The 23,454-nt window shown below is 39.8% G+C and overlaps 1 long non-coding RNA gene and 1 pseudogene across 1 annotated transcript; one reads left to right on the top strand and one right to left on the bottom strand.

Moving 5' to 3' along the window:
• Positions 1 to 1,483: 1,483 nt before the first annotated feature.
• Positions 1,484 to 2,007, top strand: LOC147619326 (uncharacterized; annotated as a pseudogene).
• An 8,818-nt stretch (positions 2,008 to 10,825) lies between these two features.
• LOC147619327 (uncharacterized) lies at positions 10,826 to 11,432 on the bottom strand. Its single transcript, XR_015261905.1, has 3 exons — positions 11,289 to 11,432; positions 11,117 to 11,206; positions 10,826 to 11,024 (listed from the first exon to the last, which is right to left on the bottom strand). It is a non-coding gene; the product is annotated as an uncharacterized LOC147619327 (long non-coding RNA).
• Positions 11,433 to 23,454: the final 12,022 nt, after the last annotated feature.

Below are 23,454 nucleotides of genomic sequence, written 5' to 3' on the forward strand. Positions count from 1 at the left end.
TTTACCCAATGAGTGTCATAGCTTTACACTGATTGAAAGTGCGTCATAATGCTTACGAATGCTATAGGTTGCTTTAGAATAATTTATAATGGTTGATAGTGTGTCTAAATCTGTCTTTTTTGTCACAGAGGGACTTCTATATGCGGTTCCAAGTGGCTCATCCTATTATAAGGATCTCCTTGAGATGTTTTGAGGGTCTAAAGCCATACTTCGTACACAAGTTGAAGGACCCCAACACTTATTGCTGTGAATACCATGTGCAGCTTGTCTACTTCAAGAAAGCTCTTAATCAGATGCGCCAGGGAAGATATGGGCTACATGGCCGGCCATGCAGTTTGGCAGGTGCCTTGTTTGCAGTTCTCATAATGGAACATCGCAGTGCGCATCCTCCAATGCCACATTTCCAAGCTTAACAGACCTATGGGAGTCTGTATTGTGCCCAAAACCCATTGACTATGCTTATCACCGTAGACAATGTCTTTTGGGTACATGCCAACATTGTGGCATTAAACAGATCTCCTTGTGTCCACATGAAAAAAGCGATGACATCTCTATGATGACTGTCAAGCTTTTTGACAACGTTCCTACATAGGAAGGGGATGAGAACGGTCAAGCAAAAACTCAGAAAGATCTTGTTGTTCACCAAGTCAACCCGAGGACTTTCACTTCCTTGCTTCAAAGCAAATTGGGAAACTTCATCAAACACAATTATAAGTACAAATGGCAAGCTAAACAATTCAAAGAGTGTTTGGATAAATTTCCAGATGATGTAGTGGTGTCGGTAGTGGATTTTGCAGAGTTACTCCTTCAAGGTGCAGAATGAAATTCAGTCAATGCATTGGTATTCAACTCAGGTGACAATCTTGGTCCACATTTCGTACCTCCGTGATGTGCTTGGTACCATTCAAAAGACAACCCACTTCTACATCTCTGATGACAAAATCCACGACACTTTGTTTGTGCAGCACTGCTTTATTTTGCACAATAAGTGGTTGAAAGCTCAAGGATGCAGTGTCAGGCAACACTAGGTGTGGTCTGAGGTGTGGTCTGATGGCACCGCTTCACAATTCAAAGCAAGGCGCTCTTTCTATTTTGTAGCCCGATACTTCAATATGACAGGTATTGAGATGATGCACAGTTTCTTTGCATTCGGCCATGGGAAGGGCGAGCACGATGGGGCTAGTGCGGTGCTCAAAAGAGCTCTCACACAGGAGCAGCTGAAATCTGATGGATGAGTGTCACATAATGCTTCAAGTGTGGTGGCATTCCTCAACGCAACCCTCAGGAAAGAATGTCCATTGACAGGAAAGAAAGTTGATTGTAGATTCTGGGAGGTCAAGCTCGGTGATGTAGACAGAGATAGAGAGTGGGATTGCATGCGGATCAAAGGGTCTCGATCCTTCCACTATGTCATTGGCTACATACAATCAGATATGCACGGGCTACGGTGCAGACCATTGTCCTGCTTTTGCCATGCGTGTGCATGAAAGGCCAATGGAGGAGATGTGTAAACAAGGACCACGTTGAGAGGTGGCAGTACTTGCGAATACAACCGATTGTCAATGTTCAAAATGATGGAGAAGCATCCAGCGATGATGAGTTACCAGGAGCCCCCATGTATGCTGGCCACCATGATGACCTAAGTGATGCCTTGATGGTTGGCCAAAACTTTGCAGTGAATGCAGAAGAGCCAGGTGCAGACTTCTACATCTTGAAGTGCACTAAAACCAAGCGCTTGACCATCAAATCTGACAGGGATGAATGGCATAACCGTATTCAAAAGAACTCATTTGTCATTGAGGGACTCTTCTACGATAAGGTAAATGGCCAAGATGACACCTACGTTCTTTTTTGGATGACAAGCCCCCTGCTTTTATCTACTCCCACCTGCTGCGATGCATCAGGTTTACGATGTGCTCGGTAGAAGGTGAGCCTAATGTATATGAATTGTCAAATGATGTATTTGAACAAATCTATAATAGCATGCCCCCAGAGGAGAACTTGTAAGTTCTAACTTTCAAGCTAGCACAATGCGTCCTCCTAAGAAGCACTATTTCGTACGTTCAACTCTTTGACAACACTTTCAGTAGTAGACAAGCACTTTAAGACCACTTGACAAGCACTTCTAGTACCTACACAAGCACTTCAAGGATCTACACAAGCACTTTCAGATTACTTGAAAAGCACTTTAAGTACCTAGACAAGCACTTTCAGACCACTTGACCATCACTTCCCAAACAATTGAATGACCTACACAAGCACTTTTGACAAGCACTTGGAGGCCACATGGTAAGCACCTGTCAGGTACTTTTAGTACCTAGACAAGCATTCCAGACCACTTGACAAGCGCTTTAAGCACCTTGACAAACACTTTTGAATTACCTGACCAGCAGTTAGCCAGCACTTTCTAGTACCTAGACAAGCACAAGTTTAGTACTTTCAGACCACTTGAGAAATTATTGTCAAGCACTTCAGTACCTGGACAAGCCATTAGGAAGTGAATGGGGTCTTCTTGGGCCCTTTAATTTGCCCAAGCCTAATCAAGGTGATTAAGGAATAGCCAAATGGGGGTTTGCCATGTGGAGTGAAATGTTGGGTTTGTAAGAGAGGTGTAAGAGTGGTCAAAGGGTGCACTTTTTCCCCCAAAAAGGGGGGAGGCAATTTTACAATTTTCGGACCTCCATAACTTCTACATACAAGCTCCGATTTGAGCGGAGATTATAGATCCGTGATCTACGCATCAAGAGCTTTCCATAGATATGTTACATGATATGGTTTTGTCCGCTAGATTTTAAATTCCATTTTCCCTCCAAAATTCAAATTCGAATAAAGTAGCCGTTTTGAAGCTTCTAATTAGAAAACGTTTCTTCTTAAGAGAAAAGGTTTGACTCCTTAAACTGCCAAATAAAAGGGCCCAAGAAGCCTTCCATTGAGGTCCTAATGACTTTTAGTATCTAGACAAGCACTTTCAAACCACTTGACAAGTACTTCAATACCTAGAGAAGCACTTTCAAACCACTTGAGAAGCACTTTTAGTGTCTAGACCAGCACTTTTAAACCACTTGACAAGCACTTCAGTACCTAGATAAGCACTTTTAAACCATCACTGTGAGATCCCTGTTCCCACCGCGCAATGGATTCAGAGTGCTAGTAGCGGAAGTAACACATCTTGCGCGGGTCAGGGTCTCACACTCGGGGCCTCGCCCACGGATATTCGGACAAGAGACTAATCCGTCGGTTTTTCCAAAACCGAACCCAAAAAAACTTTCCTTATCCGGAAAGCACGAGCGATTCCACCAGGATAACTCTTTACTCTAACGTAGTCAAGATCATTACTGATCAAACTGATCCGACTGCACCTCTAACAGTACTTGGTCAGATCAAGGAAGAATTGAGGACCAGCAAGGTCAATCAACCAGATCCATGCCCGGTTTCAGAAAACAACTCTTACTCCTTGTTCCAATATCTTCCTCGATGCACGTGTGGGTATCTTTCGCGACCCAGAGCCCGAGCACCGTATGGTCACCACCCTCTAGGATCCTTCGCAGGTGACCTAGCGCTTCACTCATAGGCCGCTTCCTTGGTCCCTAATCCACCGTACCGGAAGCTCACCATTTAAATTGAACCGAGGTTGGTCAAGACCTTGGCCGACCTTGCTACGCGAGACGTCCTCCATTGACTCTCCGTCAGCAGTTGCAACTTTATCAGTTCGGTCTTCATGACCTTAATCCTCAAGACGGTCAAAATGCTTCCCCAGCATTCTTGACATAAAACAATCATTTACAAACAGTCACAAAATACAGTTTCTATAACGAACTCTCGTCTTTCCACATTATCCACTCTCGGACCACATTACTTATTCCCTATTCCATTCAATGTGTACTCATTCTCATCCATTCACTCATATAGACTACACATTATTTCACATACACATTCACATTCATTATTCTACATACATATGCATGTTCGTACGTCCACATCATACATCCAATTTCACATTCATACATACACATCTACATGCATACATCTATTTTCACATCCTCATTCATACATCCACATTATACATACATCCAATTTCACCTTCATACATACACATCTACATGCATACATCTATTTTCACATCCTCATTCATACATCCACATTCACATACATACATCTACATCCGAATCTACATCCATACATCCACATCCACATCTTCATTCACATTCACATCCATACATCCACATCTACATACATACATCCATTTTCACATCCTCATTCATACATCCACATCCACATACATACATACATCCGTATCTACATCCATACATCCATTCTCGCCCTAACACATCCCATATACATCTTATCCCATCAGATACACTCTCTACCTCGTCCCATACACATCTTAACACATCCTAACTCATCTTAACACATTCTATCACATCTCATACACCTCTTATCATATCCTATCACATCTCATACACATCTTTTCACATCTCATACACCTCTTATCACATCCTATCACTTCTTATACGCATCTTATCACATCTTATCACATCTCATACACCTCTTATCGCATCTTATCACATATTATCACATCTCATTTAAAAATCAATCTTTTATGCATCTTCCTATGCATAAATTCATTTTAAATGAAAATGACACTTTTGAATTAAAATTCCATCTCTTATGCATCTTCCTATGCATAAACTCAATTTAGATGCGAATGACACTTTGAATTTAAAAATCAATCTTTTATGCATCTTCTTATGCATAAATTCAATTTGGTAGGAATTACACTTTTAGAATAAAAGGATTTCTCTTATGTATCTAAGTTATGCATAAAATCCATTTATGATGAAAATCACACTTTTAGTATAAAAAGAATATCTTTTATGCATACCTCTATACATGAAATCCAATATGATAAAAGTAACACTTTTACAATAAAATAATCAACTTTTATGCATACCTCTATGCATGAAATTCAAATATGATAAAAGTCACACTTTTATAATAAAATAATCAACTTTTATGCATACCTCTATGCATGAAATCCAAATATGATAAAAGTCACACTTTTATAATAAAATAATCAACTTTTATGCATACCTCTATGCATGAAATCCAAATATGATAAAAGTCACACTTTTATAATAAAATAATCAACTTTTATGCATACCTCTATGCAAGAAATCCAAATATGATAAAAGTCACACTTTTATAATAAAATAATAAACTTTTATGCATACCTCTATGCATGAAATCCAATTATGATAAAAGTCACACTTTTATAATAAAATAATCAATTTTTATGCATACCTCTATGCATGAAATCCAATATGATAAAAGTCACACTTTTATAATAAAATAATCAACTTTTATGCATACCTCTATGCATGAAATCCAAATATGATAAAAGTCACACTTTTATAATAAAATAATCAACTTTGATGCATACCTCTATGCATGAAATCCAAATATGATAAAAGTCACACTTTTATAATAAAATAATCAACTTTGATGCATACCTCTATGCATGAAATCCAAATATGATAAAAGTCACACTTTTATAATAAAATAATCAACTTTTATGCATACCTCTATGAATGAAATCCAAATATGATAAAAGTCACACTTTTATAATAAAATAATCAATTTTTATGCATACCTCTATGCATGAAATCCAAATATAATAAAAGTAACACTTTTATATTAAAATAATCAACTTTTATGCATACCTCTATGCATGAAATACAAATATGATAAAAGAAACACTTTTATATTAAAATAATCAACTTTTATGCATACCTCTATGCATGAAATACAAATATGATAAAAGAAACACTTTTATATTAAAATAATAATTCTTTTATGTATACCTCTATGCATGAAATCCAAATATGATAAAAGTAACACTTTTACAATAAAATAATCATCAATTATGCATAACATAAAAATCAATTTCTCCATGATTACAATAAAATTCTTTCAATTAATCTAGGATGATAATTCCTAGAATATGGTAGGAAGTTCTCTTTTCATGCTTTGAATAAAATTATTTTATGTGTAATTTTTATAAAAATTTTGCCATAGCTCCGCTACTATGACTGATAAATCTCAATTTATTTTGAAGGATAAAGCTTATCATTAAGAAAATGATTAGAATGATCCCTAATTGGATCATTAACCCAATAATGGGTTGAATCATCAATATTCATGAAATACATAAACTAAAAGCATAGAAAAAAGCCATTAATTTGACCTCAAGCATAGATTAATCTTGGATTAAGGAAAAGCTCTATGAAAAGCTTCATTTGGATTGAGAATGGGTCATGAGTATGATCATTTCTTGAGTGAGAGAGAGAAATTACATAAAAACCATTAGAATTAAGCATAAATAAAAATTTATGTAATTCTTTACTATCATTAATCAATTAACTTCAATAACATTCATCAAATTATGTAATTCTTCACTACCATTCATCAATTAACTTCAATAGAATTCAAAAATCATTCCAATTAAGCTTCTCAAGCTTGAGAGGGGTTGAGAAGAGAGAAGCATTGAGAAATTATAGAAAAGATCAAAATTCACCATTTACCTTACAAATTGCTTGATTCTTTGTTCATGGTAGAGGCCCCCAACCAATCAATTGGTTAAGTATGTTGATGGAGCCACCAATGGGGATTGAAGAAAGAGGGAAGCTCCAATTTTTTCAATTTGGAGAGAATTTTAGAGAATAGTAGAAATTAGCATTATTTCAGCATAACTTTAGTATAGTAAAATTCTTCTCTTTTTTTCAAAGGACTCATGTTCTATTTATAGGAGAGGGAAGATCTAACCAAAGCTAACTGAATTCTAGAATTTTCCAGATTCAGTTTGGTTGAATTTGGACTAGATTTGGATCTAGTTTGGTTCCTTTTTTATTCGGTTTGGTTCCATTTTGATTTGGTTTGATTCAAGAGAGAGGAGAGATAAAAATATCACATTATTTTTTAGTTTAAAACTCATTCAAGCATGTGAAATATGCACCTCCTTTAATGGACTCCCCTTCCTTAGATATGTGTCAAAATGGAATTATTATACCCAAAATATCTCATATTTTTAATATTGCTCATAGTTTTTTACTAATAAACCTTGTACATTTTCAACTCTTCATCTTATGTGAGCATTTACTCATTTTTGGATACCCAAAATATCTCATATTTTTTATATTACTCAGTTTCTTACTAATAAACCTTGTACATAGTCAACTCTTCATCTTATGTGAGCATTTACTCATTTTTGGGTATCTTCTTTTACAATTTGGATTTATCTCCTCCCTACACATGGATTGATGCTATTGGCCCATAGGAACCTTAATTGGACCATAATCCAAAAATTTCTAAAAATCTAGACCCTTAGGCTAAGGTCCTTTATACCCATTTCCAATAAATCCCAATTGCACATTGAAAAGTTCTTTTTGAATTTCTGTTTCAGGGGAATTAATTTTAATAATATGAGAAATTTTTCTATCTAAAAATATTCAAAATCTGAATATTCTCTCTCTAGAATATTTTCTCTCTCTATGTCAAAATAGGCAGAGACAAGATCTTTTATATTTCTGAAGAGGGGATTGATTACAGGGGAAGATGCTGGACATCTTGAGAGGCTGGGGAGGAATCTTCCAATCACTTTCTTAAGAGTCCACAAAATGCAACCACAGTATAAACTAAAGAAAATGACACCAGATTGACACAAAATCGTTTCAAGGTCAAAACCATTTTTGTTTGTACATATGTCAAGGAGTGTTGGAAGTTAGCCACACAATATAGGCACAGTGTCAGAGTACATTAAGCTACACAGTAAGGGCATGGTGTCATGGCAGTGTGAAGGGGCTATAGGCAGTCCTCTGCATTAGGGCCAAAAACGGCTAGAAAAGGGCTGTTTGTTAATCTAAGGATTAAGAAATTGTCCAATTGTGAATTGACATGTATACAAAAGTATGGCATTCTTGTCTCCTCCAAATGTCTTCTTAACGGTTCTATTTTAGTGGCGAACGGCTAAAACGACTAAATTTAGACGTTTACGATGGCTAACATTAAAGTTTGGGTCCAAAATAGTGACATCTTGTTTCATTTTTTATTTCAAAAAATCAAGCATGAAGATACGAAATCCTCTTTTCAGGCCTTGAAAACAATGCTATTAATGACAAAACACCAAATTTTTTCAAACGTCTACTTTCCACCTTCCCTTCATTTTGGCATATGGTTGATTCTCCTTTCTTTGCACTTTCAAAAGATTCACTATTCAAAAGATTCACTATTTTTCTCTTATCTGTGAGCTTCTATGGCGTCCTCACGTCGTCCTTCTCATAATATAACTTCTTGTGATTTTCATAACACGAGAGAAGATGGTGTTTGGAAACCCATGTCTTTTCGTGTGAATGATTGGGTAACAATGCTTCCCTCTTGCAAAGGTGCCCACAGGGTGAAAAGAACCAAGCGAAATGAAGTGAAATCCCATTGGAAAGGTCGTGTTCTTGCATTCAAAGTGACCGACAATGGCTGGCTTGCAAAAGTTCAACATGTCTACATGGCCAAAGACATGGTGTTGAACTTGGATGAACATCCAATTCTCCATTCTTACTGTAATTCAACAAAACTTTATCTATTTGATACAACACAATATTTCTCTTTCTGATATATTTGTTGTTTGTTTCATTTCAGTTATCTTTCCGTCAACAGCTGTGGAGTGGCAGCCTGTTGAGAGCTTAAGTGGCACATTCAAAGCAATTCACAAGGGGATTGCAGATGTCATGTACGCAGACAAACCACCTTCATTTTACAAATCAGTGGATTTATTTGTGTATTTTGCAGAATACAGGGTTCCATCAAGAGAAGGTGTTCATGGAGAATTATATGACATACCTATTCCCACATTAATGTCACTAGAATGGGAAGTTCCTGATCCAAATACCATAACAAGCTTCAAATCCAAAATCAAAGATGATATTCTTAAAGCTATGTCTCCTGGAAGGATTTCAAGAAGGATAAAAATTCAATGGTTCTTGCCTATACATGTCTTTGTGGCATGTTTCAAAACAATGGAATTGGAGAGGACAAGAACGATGTGGCTTAATAGAAGACTATCTCTGACTGATCTGGACACTGTACTTGGAGAAGGATGGAGTACCAAGGAAACTTTTCATATGGGGGACAATATCAGTTTGTAGAGTAAGCCCAAATTCTTTGTCCATCTCATACCAACTGTGTCGCCAATCCCTAGTTTTGGGCTATGACTATAGGAGATGGAAAAGCAAGCTTGGTAGTTGGGTCCCTTTGGATTCTGAAGAGAATTGTCCAGAGTTTGAATTTAACATCATAGTCCATCCATTCATAGATCCCAGGAAACTCATAGTAACATCAAACTGGCGACTATAACATGTTAGAGAGTCGCTTGAGTTTCTGGACGAAATATCACCTGAAATATAGATTCAAAGTAGATGATATTGTTGTCAGTACAAGGATGGAGAGTGTAACCTCATGCATCACATGTCTCCCCCCAAAAAAAGTTGTATTTGAGCCACTTGCAAGGGCAAGTTTGTATAGTTGAAAAGGATTTATCCAATAATGTAATCAATATATTCGGCTAGATTTCATCTTGACTTCTTCACAAAATTGGTTAACAAATTGTTCGCGACACAGAACGAGGTTTAACAATTGAATATCAAATTATTGATACTGAATTTAAGTACAGAATATTGTCACAAAAAGGGTGTGTTCATATGGACAAAATGAACAAAACAAAATCCAATATGTGGAATCACTCTACAAAATCAACTTTCCTTTTGGCATGAGATGACCCTGCATCTTTAGAGAATCTTTCTCTCTTCTGTTTGCTTCGATCAAATTTTGCTGATTGAGGTTCAAGCTCTGGAGTTTTCAGCACTTGAGGTGTTGGAGAGGAAGACTTTAGAGTGAATTCCCCTAATGGTGGTAAGTTGGGCTCCTCTCTGAGACCTTCACGTGTTGGCGAGGGAGATTTGGCAGTGGGGTCTGGTTTTGGAGAAGGTTCTTTGGAGGTTGGCCTTGGAGACTTGGCAGTCTTCTTGGGGAACATGAACAAGAAATTTAATGGAGAGCTAACATTTGCCCTCTTACTACCTTTGTTGGATAAACGACGCTTCTGAATTTTAAATTTCACTGGTGAGTGAAAAGGAAGACCTTTAGTAGCACTCCTCTCTTTGACAGGGGTCTTCTCTTTGATAGGTGTCTTCTCTTGAGCTGGAGAAGAGCTCTTCTCTTTGGTAGGAGGACTAGGGATTTTCTCTTTGATAGGAGTCTTCCCTTGAGCTGGTGAAGAGCTCATCTCTTTGGCAGGAGGGCTAGGGGTCTTCTCTTTAGCAAGTGGGCTAGGGCTCCTCTCTTTAGCAAGTGGGCTAGGGCTCTTCTCTTTAGCAGGAGGGGTAGGGATCTTCTCTGTAGCCTGAGGGATCTTTCCTTTAGAATGGCTCTTCTCTTTAGAATGGCTCTTTTTCCCCTTGGAAGATCTGCTCTTAGTAGGGCTCTTCTTTCTCTTCTTCTTCTCTTTGGCAGAGGTCTTTTCCTTTTTGAATGAGTCATCCTTGTCTTTGCTTTCCTTCTTCTCCCTTTTCCTTTTCTTTGAAGTTGTATCCTTGGCTCCTTTATTAGGTGGAAAGGGAGAATCAGGATCATATGGATTGATGGATCTGCTCAAAACCATGGACACTGCCTTCTCCCTTACCCAACTTACCCAAGAATCTGGATACTCATGCAACTAAGACAAAAGAAAATAAGAAAGTAAGAAAATAGGGCACTAAATGTATTCACTAAATCAATCAATGGTTTTCATTCATGAACTTACAGTAAGTGTTGTCATTCTAAATCTTGACTCAAGATATCTCCAAGCATTAGCAAGTACCATCCATCCACAAGATGTTGAGTCTTTCTGCAAGGGAACTTCCTGATTGAAGTACTTAAAATCTTCAAGTTTGTAGTCTACATAGGTAGAACCTAGAAAACTCAAGATAAGTTTGGCAGCACTACAAGCATAAAATATTGAGGGTCAACCAAATAATTGAAATCATGCAAGAAATTGTTCTGGAACATAAACCATGGAAAAGTTAATTCTTACATTTTACTTCTCCCATGAATGGATGCCAAAGAGTTCATAAAGATCACATCTCTATCCAATAGATTGAAGATAATAAGACTCCAATGGCCTCTGTGATAATATGAATACTGAAATTAGTTATGAATACTGTCATGTCTATTATAGGCAAAAGATAATTGAGTATGAGTCTTACACTTCAACATAAGGGTATACAATGTAATTGCAGGTAAGCATATCAAAGTTTTTGAGAAAACTTGCAAGATCCCCTTGCCTATTGAAAAGGCACTGTGTAACAAGGGGATCAAGAATGGTCACTTGCACAGCCATTGATTCATGAAGATCCCTCATAAGACATCTGGAGACACAAACAAAACATGTCAACAAAATATGGAATCTGAGAAATTCATCAAGAAAACAAAAGCAAATCCACACAAACCTCAGACAGATGAAGAGGACTGTGTCAGATATCTCAATATTGTGATTCACAAGCATACTTGTGTCCTCAGGGGCAATGTCACAATAAACCTCATCCTCTCCATGCATGGACACATCTACTATCATTTGACCTGTCACATTCTGAGAAAGCTCTGAATTGGATGCATGGAGAATTTCAGCTTGCTGAGAAAGAATGGCATCCTCTGAAATCTTCTCCTGCTCTCTCTCTTTTTCAACTTCTTCTTTGATATCCAGAGCTTTTCTTGTATCATAAGAATGAGAAATATCTTCAATAACAACTGATTGCTTGGGTTGCCTTGCTGGAGGGATACTAAGAATTTCAAAAGCTCTCATATCTTGACTTGGAATAGGCTCCAAAGCTTTGTCAAACTTATATCTAAGTCTGGACACAAGCACAAAATCTTTGCTCATAAGAGTGATCCTATGAGCAAATGCAGCAGCAATGTAGCCATCATTCATAAAGTCCATTAAAAAATCTTCAACAGCCTCTTGAAGACACATGAGGGCCTGGGTCTCCCATCGCACTTTCTGAAGATTTGTGTTTCTCATTTTGCCAACTAACCTTTCTGATATGTCCCTGACAACCCGAGTAAATGGCAGTCGAGGGATGAGAAGACTAGTAGATTTCTGTGCTGCTCTTATCTCTCTTAAGGACTTCACCTGATAATTCAATCTCTTTCTTGCTGTCGCCCTCGCACGAGGCTTTGGAAGAGGCTTTTCTTGTTTGGAAGGTCCTGGTTTGTCCTCAGCTTTTTCAGTCTCCAAAGGTGGGTAGACTTTCCTTGCAGTCTGTTTTGTCCTTGCCATTGAAGCTTAAAAAAAGAGACCGGATGAAGAGATTCGTATAAAAGGACAAAAAAATAAGGTGGCCCGAACGAAGCGATAGAGCGAATCCAAAGATAATGGAAAGTGATAATCGCTTGATTCAGGAAATAAAAAAAAGTAGAAGTCCCGAACGAAGCGATGAGGCAAATCCAAAAATCTCGGATGAGCGTAATCGCTTGATTCGGGCAGGAAATGTGCAATCGCTTGATATGGGAAAGAAGGACGGAACGAAGCGATTAAAGGATTCCGAATGACCTGGAAATGTGCAATCGCTTCATATGGGAAAGAAATGAAAAAGTAGGTTTGGGGAAATAAGGTGGCCTGTTTTTGCTTGATACAGTGTCGGAGAAAAATATGAATATTTTCAACAAAATTAACTTTTTATACCTCGGATATGTCGTACAAAGGACCGTTGGGTACACGTGTCATGTAATCATTATTACCACGTGGCATAAACGGTCACTATTTAAGGTGTTTTAATCACGCTACATATATTTTTCAAAACTCTCTTTCAATTTTTTTCCCCAGTTTTGGACCACTTATTTGCGTCAAATCAAGCTGTGCACCGTATTCTCTTCCTAGCCCTATTTTGCAAAACTCAATATTTATTTTGGGACCTTGGAATTGCCAAAGCCCGCACCAAGCGATAGAGGCATTCCAATTTTTTTGGACCTTTCATTTTCGGTTCGTTCGGGCTCATCAGAATTTTTCAGGCATTTTTCTCAAATATCTCAATGAGTAAAAGTGTTGCGGGTCGACATGAACTTGTTGAGGAAAGCCCAAGTGAGAAACTCTTGAATGCTATTTTGCAAGATGGTCATGATATGAAGATATACGTTGATGCAGTGGAGATATTCAATCCAAGGTTTTCTCTTTCAGATGTTTTGTTGAAGCTAAAGGACATTCTTGAAGATGAGTACAAGCAATTGAAATGTCAATTCAAGCTCATTGTTTTCGTATCGGAGACCATGATTTTTGTCACCTTACAGATTTTACACAGCTGTCTGTGGAGAAAGCCAAAGTTACAAAGAGGTTCAGTAGATTTTCAAATAGAACCTCTTTCACATGCCCTTCATCCATTTCTTGTCCAATCCATAAAAAGCATTGCAACCTTGTCCCCAAGGATGTCTCCTTTCTTTTCTTCCTATTTTTGAAAGCAAAAATACAGGATAAAGAGCAACAACCAGAAATTGATGCAGAGAATGAGGAAGAAAACTTAAATGTCACCACAGTTTCAAAGTTAGAGAAATGTGAGATTTTAGAAGAGGAAGAAATTGATGTTCAAGCTGAGGAGAGAGAAAGTGCCAATCTTGATGTTGCAGAATTTAGGGCTTTCACTATTACTGAAGAGCCCTCAGAGGAAGCAAGCATATCTGAATCCTCTGTTACTCTTCCAAACCTTCCTTTCTTCTATATCAATGAGAAAGATTTTATTCCTCTGTCCTATCTTCAATGTCTCTTCAATATCAGAGAAGACTACTGTATTGCAGCAATTTCAGAAGCTTGTGAAGTGGCCAAAGACTTTATTGATACAGAAGTAGAGTCAAAGGAAGAGTTTTTGGCACTTGATTTGCAAACATCTGACCACTCATTTATCCCTGCTAATGATGCACTTGCCTTGTGCCTTAAAAAAGTGGAAGAGGGGAAACCTTCCTTGAGTGATGAGGATTTTGAGAACAGGCTTATTGAGTTAGGTATTGAGTCTTTTGGCAGAGATTTCAAGCTTCAGGCAGATTCTGATAAAGTGGAAAGGGTTTGCTCATGCAACTTGATGAAAGACAAAGTAGTAATTGAGGATGAGTTGCAGAAGGTAGATTCCATTTAATCTTTTGTAAAATGTTATTGTGATTGTAATTTTTTTAAATTGAGGTTTTTGTCTTGCAGATTGAATTGCTTGATAAGGATGATTTTCTAGGAAGAGCTAGAGGCAACAGAGTGAAATCTACAGACACTAGGTCAAGAAGGCCTTCATCTGCTCTCATGCACTACTTGCCTACATTGGATAAGGCTGTGTTCTGTGCATTCCACATGAACTTCTCTGAAGATGCTGAGTTGCCAATATTTGCCTTGAAGGTGTTGTCAAGGTTCATGGGATATACTCCCCTTCAAATAAATGCTAACAAGGTTTTGCTTCTGGAGAGAGCTGCTGCTCTTAGAATCTTTGGATATGCTGCAGGTTTCAATGCCTCAAGAGCAGGATACTTTCTTTGCTACTCTAGCTATGCAGCTGCAGCAGCTGAGGTGTCAGATATCAATCTTCTTGGAGGTTATAGAAGGAGAAAATTTTTGAGATACAGAGGTGACATGCCAAGTAGTCCCAAGAGAATCAAAAACTAATGTACACAATATTTTGCAAGGACCGATTATATTTCAGCAAATATTTTGTTAGAGGTACAAATGTGTTAGTAATCATTAGTCTCTTTCTTGAGGTGTTGGTGTAGTTTCAGATTGCTGGGTCTTTGATCTCATCCTTTGTAATTGCCTCCTGTAGAACCAATTGAATAATTCTTTAAGTGCATTGCTTCTTCTTTGTCCACCTCCTCCTCTTCGGGTACATCTAAAAAAGGAAGTTCTCGCTTGATAATGAGACTTTTCCATTCCTTGTGTATTCCATGTTGCAAGTGGTCCTTCTGTAGAGCAAAATATGGTCCATGCAAGTAAAGAATATGCTACAAAGACAATTTTTGTTAGTACATTCAAGAAATTACAAGTAATAAGTCTGGACACACCAATTTATAACTGTTTTGATAAGTCTGAACACTCACCAAGTAATAAGTTATGTCTTTTTCTCCCCAGGCATCTATGATAGCTTTGATCAAAAGCTTTATTGCTTTTTTGAAATCATCTACATAAGTATTTGAACCAACTTGTTGTCTAAGGACTTTGAAAAAATTGTCGAGTTTTTTCCAAACTTCCATACGTTTGTTGGCTACATCTGGTCTACTTTTGACATTTGTGGTGATGACACATAGCTGTTTCCAACAGTTCCACATTGCGTTGACTTGTTTGGTGTCATGGTTGCTCAAAAATCTTCTCGCTTTTGCTCCTCCCATTGAAACATCTTGCAGAACATCACCTGTACCTCCAGAAAGAACAGGATCTTTTTTAAGATGCACTTCCCCACCATGAAAACCCATTTGAGAGAGCAAGGCTTCGCACTTTTCTATGCACTCATCTGCAAGTTTAGTCGGCTTAATAGAATATGCATAGTCGAGATGAAGTCTGAGCAATTTGTCCAAGATTCTTATCTCTGCATGCAATGTACATATATGCACATTTTTCAAATGTATTGGTAGAATTGGATCCCATATTTTAATAGAAGTTGGATAACCGACAACATTCACATTATTTCTGGATGGTGGTTTTCCAATCTCATTTTCTGCAAGCCATTCTCTTGTCCCTGTGCTTGCCATGCAATAAAGACATGGATATTTGGTATTTGCTCCTCCACATACACCAAACATACACTTCAACGCCTTGAGGTCGACACTCAAATGCCATTCCACAATGAAATCACTTATGTCGTCAACATGAAGGTGTTCACCTGTATTTTGGCTCTGAATAACTGAAGGAATGTCTGTTTATGAGAAGAGCCACTTTAATGTTTCATGACTCTCTGCTGGTACCTGAGCTAATCCAATCCACCATAGCTCCATTTCTGATTGAGTTTTGTGGTATGGAGAATCAAGCTTACCTTGACTATAGTCCAATGCTTTATTCATTAGGGATATAGATATTCTTTCCATTTTTTGACATTTTTGGATTTGAGCTTCATCTAATTTTAAAACAAATACAAGTTTTCCTTCACAATCTATTTCTCTTATGTTGTAATATCTCACCATAAAAGATTGGACTTTTCTAATGTTCATCCAAATATTATTATAAACGTTGTATTCAAAAGATGATTTTTTTTTTGTCTCTCATATGGCATTGTTCCCTCAATATGGAAATACTCTCCGAAATGTTTAGAAATTTCCTCATTTAACAGAGTTCTATATTTTCCAACATTGTGAGGTCTAGGCAACCCAAAAGCTTTGATTTTGTAATACTTAAGGACCCTGAACCAGGTTTTAGAGATGGCTCTGTATCCCTTTCTACTCACTCCCACTGTGTCACAAACTTCTTGCATTTGGGAAGGCTGGACTAATAAGTCCATATCTTTTAATAGATGTTGAAAGACCAGTTTTTTTTTAGTTTGATTTCCAGGAAGTTCTAAAAGTTTCAAGATATCCGACCTATTCATAAGCTCATTCAAAAATCTTACCCTTTCCTGAGCATTAGACATGTCAAATCCTAGAAGGTTAGTAACATGATCTCTTACAAGTTTTAACCTTTTTTTTCTTTGTCCAGATCTCTCTGTTAAGTTAACTACATCCCGCATTCGTTTTACTCGTGCTCTTAATCCTATTGGAGTTTCTTTTAAGGTTTTCAATTGATCATTTTCTTGTTTCAAAGACACTATTTTGTTTTCAAGTTCTATAATTTTTGTTGCATTCAAAGATGAAGTATTTTGAAGATATGTAGTATATTCTGCATAATTAATATGTGATTGAGATAGTCTTGAACTATAACCAAGTAAGCCATCCTCCCCATCACCAACAAATCTAATCAAATCATGTGGTGTGTGAAAAGAAGGATACCTTCCTGTTTTGGGATCCGGTGGATATAGACTTCCATCTGTCCATAGGTCAATATGCTTCTTTCCTTCGTTGCGAAGATGTTGAGCTTCATTTGCACATGAAAGGGATCTTTTGTAGACACTCCGTGTAGTTGCATACTCTTGGTTGAGCTTGATATTCAAATGAAACTTACGATTAGATGTATCACTCATTACTAAAACAGAGCAAAAAATATAAGCAGAGCTATTAGATCATGAGAGACACAGAAGAATGAGAATGAGATGTAGCTTGTGAAATTTTTAGAGAAGCAGAGGAGTGAAATTTTTTTGGAGAATGGATAAGAGCGCGTTTGGAGAGAATGGTCATTTTGCCGCGTAGTCACTAAAAGAGGACAAATTTCGAGACGAGCCATTAAAGAGTAGCATGAAAACGATATATTTTTTTAGATTTTAAAATATGCACTTAGATACGTATTCAATCAGATAGATACGCTTTAAATACCCAAAACGGCTAAATTTGGAGCCGTTTTGACCGTCAACATTCTACTAATTAGCAAGTTAGCGAAATTCCTTACACAGCCCATTTTGAGACGTTTTTGGCCCTAATGGTGCAATGGGAAAGATGCCAGCAAAAGCACTTCTAATTTGCTTTTTTACTCTTTGGACGCTTATACTTTCTTTCTTTAGGATCCAAGTTGGGGACTTCAATTTCTTTCATTTCCTCAACATTGTTCCGCACGATTCTCCAATTCGATCGTTGCAAGGCATCATCCCTGACATCAAAAGGGTACTCTTTGAGACAGTTTTTGCTCTATCAGCACTTTCTACCCACTGCAACACAAAGTCAGCCACATCCAGTTTCAGAAAAATTTCCCACTGTCCCTCAGTCTGCTTCTCTACTTCAGGAAGGATCACATAGCATGTAGGATCATTAGAGTACATTTTATACAATGAGTCATCTAGCACAAGTGTATTTGTCTTATTGAATTTCAGGAAAAGATGCCAGAAGGTATTCATGTTTTTCAAGAACATTGGCCTAGGAGGAATATCAAAGCGCCAAGTGCAAACATGGCAAGCGGTTTGCGGCGACAGCCATCCACTCATGCATTTCTTGGCTTGAGGTAGGCACTTATCCATGGCTATCTCCACTTCCCTGCCTCTGTGGAGGTCTACACAAATACCTCTGCAACCTGACTCAACGCAAGTAAGAACACCTTTGCATCCTACCGTACGTAATAGGTGATGTTCTCATCCTCACGGACTTTGGAAAAGTACAGCGTTGAGACATTTGGGGGAATCTTTGTCCTGCGCTTATCGTGCATGCACAAAAGAACCTTGTTGAAGTCAACAACGACTGCCAGGTCTCGAGAGTCATTGAAGCGTCAAAACTGATAGCGTGGAGAGGACAGTGCTCAATGTGCTCTACCTCATCAGTGGGGGTGGTAGGGTTTTCGAGCCAACAACTTGAATTTTAACTACATGCACAACAATTAAGATGGTCAAGACACGCACAGGCACTGAGACAAAGGACTTATATATTGTATTGCCACAAAATAATGCAGCTTGCATGAGCAAAAAGCTACAAAGTTGCAAGAATCTAAAGCTTCTTGCATGCTTGGGCTTTGGGGAAAATTGGGCTAGTACTTTTCTTGGGGTCGCGAAGAGGCCCATCCTCTACCTACCTTTTCTTCTTCTTCCGTAGCTCTCCTGCAACAAATTGGAGGGTCTCTTCCATATTTGGGTCCAACTCCTCTTCAGTATGTACACCTTTGTCGACGCGCTGTCGTGCTATGGCGCGTCTATGGAGTGAAACCATGCATGTGAGGCCATTAAATGCAAATCCAGATGCATGGGATTAAGTGTCTGTGTACATACGAGATGTATGGCGTGTGGAGAGTTTTGCTTTTGAGGGCGTCGCCAGGTGTATAGGGTGGACGGTATTGGTTTCGAGCTTGTTGCAGGCCTGTCTGAAACAGGGTCCATGGAGATGGTATCAGCCGCTTGGTCGTCTTGAAGTGTGTACGCGTCCCCAAGGATCGTGGGTTGCATTTGGAAGGTATTGGGCATTTGGGTGTGAAAAGGAGGTGGCCATCTTGTAGGCCTCATAAGAAGAAAATAAAATAAAAGATAATAAACGTGGCTTGCAAAAGCAAAGGCCACATGGGGCTTTAGGTGGCTGCCAACGCACCATTCTAGAAGCTGGTCGGCAGCTGGAAATGGAGAGAGCCGCCGCCGAGGTGATGCTGTGGGGGGGGATAGCCAAGAGTGTGTGGAATGAGGGGAGGGGGCGGTGCAAAAAAGGGAGAGTCGCCTGGCAAGACAGTGAGGTCGCCGGGAAGCAGAAGCTGCAGTAGCCGTCAAGGTGGCGAGCTGCAGCCACAGGTGCTGACGTACTGGGGGGGTCTCTCATAGCTGCTGGTATGAGCCGCCGCTTAGGGGGCTGAAGGGGCATACAGAGAGAGGAAGCAGCCACTGGAGGAAGCTGGCGAAGAGTGGGGACCGTTTGCTGCAGCAAAGGGGAGCCTTGTGACAGAAGGGAGGGTGTGTGTGTTTTTGAGAGAGGCGCTGCAGAGAAGCGCAGGCAAGAAGGGCTGCCTTGGAAAAAGGTGGACAGCCGGCAGACGCTGAAGATAGATGAGGCTCTCAGGGTGTATGTGCTGGTGATTCAGACTGATGGGCTGCAGAGGTCAGAAAGGCACCGGTGGACTGAAGCGGCTGCACCATAGAAAAAGGGTATACTGGTGGCCCTGGTTTTGTTCTAGCAGCTGTGTGGCTGGTAATAGGGTTGGCCTACGTGTTGGTTCTTTACTGATGCTGCTGCAGACGCAGACTGAAGGGGTCCCATGAAGGCGGAAATTTCTTCCCTCTACTGTTCTTGCTTCTCTTCACGGGTGCTGCAGTGGCAGGTTGCGTATTTGTGTACATTGGCCAAAACAAGTCCCAAGATCAGCTCTCAGCTACATTAGACTATGAGGTTCAACAATCAAAAGATGTGGTCATCCGACTGCAGAATACTTCCACAGTTCTTTCAAATGCCCAATCATTAGATGTTCTGAATTATGCTTTGCCGGCTTCTAAAAAGACACAGATCCAACAGTTGGACTCGCAACTGACAGAGTGCCGCGTGTCTTGTGAGTTTGTTGTTTTTTTTTCTCATGGGTATTGTTGCATTATCAATCATGTTCTACACACATATAGCATATGTTATGTGAATATCTTGTATGATGATGAATCTTTGATGATGATCTATGGAAATGATGATGAGTGTTTCTTCTATGAGTTGTTGAAGACATCCCATTGAATGTATGCCTGAGTCAAGAGATTGTGATAATACCATGCTATACCTTGTTCCATGAGAAGCTGAGAAGACATTTAATGCTAGGGATTTTGGATGTAACTCTCACAGCCAGACACCCAGTGTGTTCCCAGCGACACCGCCCACGTCACGACAGCGCGGCTTAGCTCTCCAGTTGGAGCACTAACATGACTTAATGTCTTAATGACATCAGTACCTGGGATAGCAATAGGAAATCAAGTTAGGAGCACAGGTAGTTAATATGATCACAATGCTCATGGATAATCATATCTGAGGATAACATGTTACAGAACCAAAATTACCTTGTGTGATCTCAAAACTAGGTGTCTCCCTCAGGATGCCTCCATCACCAAGCACATCAGCTTTTTCAGTAGACAGACCACAACCACCCACCATGTTTTTGTATTTCATCATCAAGGCGTCTAGGTCGAAGGGGGCGTCCACATCATGCATGGACGAGCTGGAAGCGGCTGGGTCCACCCCCTCGCCAGCCTGTGGCTCACCTGAGACATAACAGACAATTACTGTACATATCAAAAGTAGCATGAATCCTGTCCCCTATGAAAGAGGCATGCCTTACCTATGGACTCCTCATATGCATTCCCAAGTGCCCAACATCTTGCTACAAGTGGTATCTCCCACGAACAGTCCGGAACAATGCACTTCCACCAATGAGGATAGTGTCAGCACCTAGGATAGACTTGGCAGGCGGGGTAGGCACTAGAAGGGCTCTCCCCTCTCTCTTCAAGAAAGTGCATGCCTCCTTCATGAAGGAGGCCTGTCTCCTCAGCTCACATAACACATGCTCCACTTCCTTAATCGAAGCCTGCACATAATGAAAAACAACTAGCCATCAGAACTTTCAAGCAGGTGTAAGTGGTTTGAACACCTGTCAGTGGTCTCTGCGCAGTGCCCTAAGGTCTAAGCACCAGTGAGTGGTCTAAGCACTTGAAAGTGGTCTAAGCACTTGCAAATGATGCAACCACTTGCAAGTGGCTCTTCCAAGTGTTCTAAGCACCTGTTAAAGGTCTTAGAAATTGTATGTGCTTTGTGCTTTTGCTAGTGTTTTAAGCACTTACAAGTGGTATGAGCACTTGAAGTAGTCTTGAACTTTGCTAGTGGCCTAGGCACTTGCAAGTGGTATGAACACTTGCAAGTGGTCTTAGAACTTGCAAAAGGCATGAACACTTACAAGTGGCCTTAGCACTTGCAAGTGGTATGACACTTGCAACAAGTGGTCTTAGCACCTTCAAGTGGTCTAAGCACTTACAAGTGGTATGAGCACTTGAAAGCACTATGAACACTTGCAAGTGGTCTTGAACTTCGCTAGTGGCCTAGGCACTTGCAAATGGTATGAACACTTGCAAGTGGTCTTAGAACTTGCAAAAGGCATAAACACTTACAAGTGGCCTTAGCACTTGCAAGTGTTATGACCACTTGCAAAAGATATGACCACTTGCAAGTGGTCTTAGCACCTTCAAGTGGTCTAAGCACTTGTTAAACTTCTAAGAATTTCTATGCACTTGCTAGTGATGTAAGCACTTATAGTGGTATAACACTTGCAAAAGGTCACAGCACTTGCAAGTGGTCTCAATACTTATGAGTGGTCTATGAACTTGATGACCTCTAAGCACTTGCAAGTGATGCAAGTGAAACAAGCACTTGCAAGTGGTGTAAATGCTACACCACTTTCAAGTGCTTAAATCACTTGCAAGTGCATATATCACTTGCAAGTGCTTGGACCACTACCTAAAGGATAGAAAAATGCTTGAGTTTTCAAAAGTACCTGCCTAGTGGACACCTCCTCCTTCATCTCTGCAGCAGACGTCACAGCACCAGAAGCCATTGAGACCACCCTCTCCAGCACTCCTATCTCAGCTTCCTTCTTCAGAATGAGAGCTTCATTTTCTAGGGGAGATGCTTTTAATATCTCCATGTCTGCTCTAAGTCTCTCCATCTCTGCTATAATCAGGGCATAGGCCGAATAGGTGCCTTTGTTGCATAGCCACAAATCCCTCTTCTCTGCTAAGACCAATTTAGCACAACCAACCTTTGCTTCAGCAATATGGGCCTACCCATCAAGATCTACAGCAATTCTACCTAACCATTCTATGTATAGGGGTTGGGATGCAACCTCAGTCGGTTTTGCAGGGTGATTAAACAGGGTGATTAGAACTGGTGAGTGTGGAGGACACACACAGAGAGACAGGTGGGCAGTGACTTTGAAGGCAGAGGGAGCCTGTGAAGTGAGGAGCAGATAAGCTGTAGGTGACAGGCTCTGTTTGTCCATATAAGACAGAAACACCGTAATCGGACATGAACTTCCTCACTTTGCGATTCAAACCTCCCCGTTGAGCCTTCACATTCTCCAAGACCATACCACCCACCACAGCCCATGCAATCTTCTGACTTTCGGGTTGAGCTTTAGCAGCTGCACAATTCTCAAAGGCAAACCCCCTAGCAAACTTTGTCATTAGTTTCCCATTAGAGGGGGCGGCCTGAAGACGGCAAGCGTCGTATAGGTGATCTTGCACCATATGCAGGAAGACCTTTGTCTTCTTCTTTTCGGGAACTTTGAAGACAGTCAGCCACTCCTCGGGTTGCAAATCCTCGACAGTAAGGTCTTTGGGCAGCTTGCCCTCCATGCTCAAGCCGTACTCAGCATCATGCAACTCAGCTGCTGCTACTGCTGAGTAGCAAAAACAGGAGAGCTTTACGTACTCAGATGACGCTGTCAATAAGAGAACAAGCAAACGTTAGTTCTCAAGGGGAGCATGCATTGAGACAGGGAAACAATGTGCAAACAAAAGCCAATGGAGGAGATGTGTAAGAAGAATATGTGCATGCAGTAGACATGAAAGAGGAGCACAATACCTTTCCAAGTGGACTTTCTTATTGGGGGGCCACATGTTGTATGGGAAGCTTCACCTTGCTCTAGCATTGGTGAAGGGGTCTGCACGACCGAGTCAGCATCCACAAAGGGTCTCTTGTACCTCCTAGGGAGGGGGGTTTCTTCTTGGGGGTGGGATCACTCATCTCTACGCATACGACTGTGAAACGGTGAAACCGTGAGTGATGCGCGGAGGGATGAATGGGCAGGAAGCTCACTTGGTGAGAGGGAATGCAGGAACGAAACAAAGGGAG

Source organism: Cibotium barometz, chromosome 33 (assembly GCF_041138505.1).
Source record: "Cibotium barometz isolate CiBa-2024 chromosome 33, ASM4113850v1, whole genome shotgun sequence".
Taxonomy (NCBI): domain Eukaryota; kingdom Viridiplantae; phylum Streptophyta; class Polypodiopsida; order Cyatheales; family Cibotiaceae; genus Cibotium; species Cibotium barometz.